Below are 4841 nucleotides of genomic sequence, written 5' to 3'. Positions count from 1 at the left end.
TATTTATGTTGTTTATCCTATGTTTCATTAAATTGTATTTATGTTGTTTTATCCTATGCTTTATTAAATTGTATTTATGTTGTTTTGTCCTATGCTTTATTAAATTGTATTTATGTTGTTTTATCCTATGCTTTATTAAATTGTATTTCTGTGGTTTTATCCTATGCTTTATTAAATTGTATTTATGTTGTTTTAAACTATGCTTTATTAAATTGTATTTATGTTGTTTTAACCTATGCTTTATTAAATTGTATTTATGTTGTTTTATCCTATGCTTTATTAAATTGTATTTATGTTGTTTTAACCTATGCTTTATTAAATTGTATTCATGTTGTTTTATCTTATGCTTTATTAAATTGTATTTATGTTGTTTTAACCTATGCTTTATTAAATTTTATTTATGTTGTTTTATCCTATGCTTTATTAAATTGTATTTATGTGGTTTTATCCTATGCTTTATTAAAAAATATTTATGTTGTTTTATCCTATGCTTTATTAAATTGTATTTATGTTGTTTTATCCTACGCTTTATTAAATTGTATTTATGTTGTTTTAACCTATGCTTTATTAAATTTTATTTATGTTGTTTTATCCTATGCTTTATTAAATTGTATTTATGTTGTTTTAATCTATGCTTTATTAAATTTTATTTCTGTTGTTTTATCCTATGCTTTATTAAATTGTATTTATGTTGTTTTATCCTATGCTTTATTAAATTGTATTTATGTTGTTTTAACCTATGCTTTATTAAATTGTATTTATGTTGTTTTATCCTATGCTTTATTAAATTGTATTTATGTTGTTTTAACCTATGCTTTATTAAATTGTATTCATGTTGTTTTATCTTATGCTTTACTAAATTGTATTTAGGTTGTTTTAACCTATGCTTTATTAAATTTTATTTATGTTGTTTTATCCTATGCTTTATTAAATTGTATGTATGTGGTTTTATCCTATGCTTTATTAAAAAATAGTTATGTTGTTTTATCCTATGCTTTATTAAATTGTATTTATGTTGTTTTATCCTACGCTTTATTAAATTGTATTTATGTTGTTTTAACCTATGCTTTATTAAATTTTATTTATGTTGTTTTATCCTATGCTTTATTAAATTGTATTTATGTTGTTTTATCCTATGCTTTATTAAATTGTATTTATGTTGTTTTAACCTATGCTTTATTAAATTGTATTTATGTTGTTTTAACCTATGCTTTATTAAATTGTATTTATGTTGTTTTAACCTATGCTTTATTAAATTGTATTCATGTTGTTTTTTCTTATGCTTTATTAAATTGTATTCATGTTGTTTTAACCTATGCTTTATTAAATTGTATTTATGTTGTTTTAACCTATGCTTTATTAAATTGTATTCATGTTGTTTTTTCTTATGCTTTATTAAATTGTATTTATGTTGTTTTAACCTATGCTTTATTAAATTGTATTTATGTTGTTTTAACCTATGCTTTATTAAATTTTATTTATGTTGTTTTATCCTATGCTTTATTAAATTGTATTTATGTTGTTTTATCCTATGCTTTATTAAAATGTATTTATGTAGTTTTATCCTATGCTTTCTTAAATTGTATTTATGTTGTTTTAACCTATGCTTTATTAAATTGTATTCATGTTGTTTTATCTTATGCTTTACTAAATTATATTCATGTTGTTTTATCTTATGCTTTATTAAATTGTATTTATGTTGTTTTAACATATGCTTTATTAAATTGTATTTATGTTGTTTTGTCCTATGCTTTATTAAATTGTATTTATGTTGTTTATCCTATGTTTCATTAAATTGTATTTATGTTGTTTTATCCTATGCTTTATTAAATTGTATTTATGTTATTTTTTCCTATGCTTTATTAAATTGTATTTATGTTGTTTTATCCTATGCTTTATTAAATTGTATTTCTGTGGTTTTATCCTATGCTTAATTAAATTGTATTTATGTTGTTTTAAACTATGCTTTATTAAATTGTATTTATGTTGTTTTGTCCTACGCTTTATTAAATTGTATTTATGTTGTTTTAGCCTATGCTATATTAAATTTTATTTATGTTGTTTTATCCTATGCTTTATTAAATTGTATTTATGTGGTTTTATCCTATGCTTTATTAAAAAGTATTTGTGTTGTTTTATCCTATGCTTTATTAAATTGTATTTATGTTGTTTTATCCTATGCTTTATTAAATTGTATTTATGTTGTTTTAACCTATGCTTTATTAAATTGTATTTATGTTGTTTTAACCTATGCTTTATTAAATTGTATTTATGTTGTTTTATCCTATGCTTTATTAAATAGTATTTATGTTGTTTTATCCTATGCTTTATTAAATTGAATTTATGTTGTTTTATCCTATGCTTTATTAAATTGAATTTATGTTGTTTTATCCTATGCTTTATTAAATTGTATTTAATTTGTTTTATCCTATGCTTTATTAAATTGTATTTAATTTGTTTTATCCTATGCTTTATTAAATTGTATTTATGTTGTTTTATCCTATGCTTTATTAAATTGTATTTATGTTGTTTTATCCTATGCTTTATTAAATTTTATTTATGTTGTTTTATCCTATGCTTTATTAAATTGTATTTATGTTGTTTTATCCTATGCTTTATTAAATTGTATTTATGTTGTTTTATCCTATGCTTTATTAAATTGTATTTATGTTGTTTTATCCTGTGCTTTATTAAATTGTATTTATGTGGTTTTATCCTATGCTTTATTAAAAAGTATTTATGCTGTTTTATCCTATGCTTTATTAAATTGTATTTATGTTGTTTTATCCTATGCGTTATTAAATTGTATTTATGTTGTTTTAACCTATGCTTTATTAAATTTTATTTATGTTGTTTTACCCTATGCTTTATTAAATTGTATTTATGTGGTTTTATCCTATGCTTTATTAAAAAGTATTTATGTTGTTTTATCCTATGCTTTATTAAATTGTATTTATGTTGTTTTATCCTATGCTTTATTAAATTGTATTTATGTTGTTTTATCCTATGCTTTATTAAATTGTATTTATGTTGTTTTATCCTATGCTTTATTAAATTGTATTTATGTTGTTTTATCCTATGCTTTATTAAATTGTATTTATGTTGTTTTATCCTGTGCTTTATTAAATTGTATTTATGTGGTTTTATCCTATGCTTTATTAAAAAGTATTTATGTTGTTTTATCCTATGCTTTATTAAATTTTATTTATGTTGTTTTATCCTATGCTTTCTTAAATTGTATTTATGTTGTTTTATCCTATGCTTTATTAAAATGTATTTATGTTGTTTTATCCTATGCTTTATTAAATTGTATTTATGTTGTTTTATCCTATGCTTTATTAAATTGTATTTATGTTGTTTTATCCTATGCTTTATTAAATTTTATTTATGTTGTTTTATCCTATGCTTTATTAAATTGTATTTATGTTGTTTTATCCTATGCTTTATTAAATTGTATTTATGTTGTTTTATCCTATGCTTTATTAAATTGTATTTATGTTGTTTTATCCTGTGCTTTATTAAATTGTATTTATGTGGTTTTATCCTATGCTTTATTAAAAAGTATTTATGCTGTTTTATCCTATGCTTTATTAAATTGTATTTATGTTGTTTTATCCTATGCGTTATTAAATTGTATTTATGTTGTTTTAAAATATGCTTTATTAAATTTTATTTATGTTGTTTTACCCTATGCTTTATTAAATTGTATTTATGTGGTTTTATCCTATGCTTTATTAAAAAGTATTTATGTTGTTTTATCCTATGCTTTATTAAATTGTATTTATGTTGTTTTATCCTATGCTTTATTAAATTGTATTTATGTTGTTTTATCCTATGCTTTATTAAATTGTATTTATGTTGTTTTATCCTATGCTTTATTAAATTGTATTTATGTTGTTTTATCCTATGCTTTATTAAATTGTATTAATGTTGTTTTATCCTGTGCTTTATTAAATTGTATTTATGTGGTTTTATCCTATGCTTTATTAAAAAGTATTTATGTTGTTTTATCCTATGCTTTATTAAATTTTATTTATGTTGTTTTATCCTATGCTTTCTTAAATTGTATTTATGTTGTTTTAACCTATGCTTTATTAAATTGTATTCATGTTGTTTTATCTTATGCTTTACTAAATTAAATTCATGTTGTTTTATCTTATGCTTTATTAAATTGTATTTATGTTGTTTTAACATATGCTTTATTAAATTGTATTTATGTTGTTTTGTCCTATGCTTTATTAAATTGTATTTATGTTGTTTATCCTATGTTTCATTAAATTGTATTTATGTTGTTTTATCCTATGCTTTACTAAATTGTATTTATGTTGTTTTGTCCTATGCTTTATTAAATTGTATTTATGTTGTTTTATCCTATGCTTTATTAAATTGTATTTCTGTGGTTTTATCCTATGCTTTATTAAATTGTATTTATGTTGTTTTAAACTATGCTTTATTAAATTGTATTTATGTTGTTTTGTCCTACGCTTTATTAAATTGTATTTATGTTGTTTTAACCTATGCTTTATTAAATTATATTTATGTTGTTTTATCCTATGCTTTATTAAATTGTATTTATGTTGTTTTAACCTATGCTTTATTAAATTGTATTCATGTTGTTTTATCTTATGCTTTACTAAATTAAATTCATGTTGTTTTATCTTATGCTTTATTAAATTGTATTTATGTTGTTTTAACATATGCTTTATTAAATTGTATTTATGTTGTTTTGTCCTATGCTTTATTAAATTGTATTTATGTTGTTTATCCTATGTTTCATTAAATTGTATTTATGTTGTTTTATCCTATGCTTTATTAAATTGCATTTATGTTGTTTTGTCCTA

The sequence above is a fragment of the Phyllobates terribilis genome, unplaced genomic scaffold (genome assembly GCF_046119375.1).
Source record: "Phyllobates terribilis strain yellow unplaced genomic scaffold, ASM4611937v1 Scaffold_20__1_contigs__length_20440879, whole genome shotgun sequence".
Lineage (NCBI taxonomy): Eukaryota > Metazoa > Chordata > Amphibia > Anura > Dendrobatidae > Phyllobates > Phyllobates terribilis.
This window is presented reverse-complemented; position numbering follows the sequence as displayed.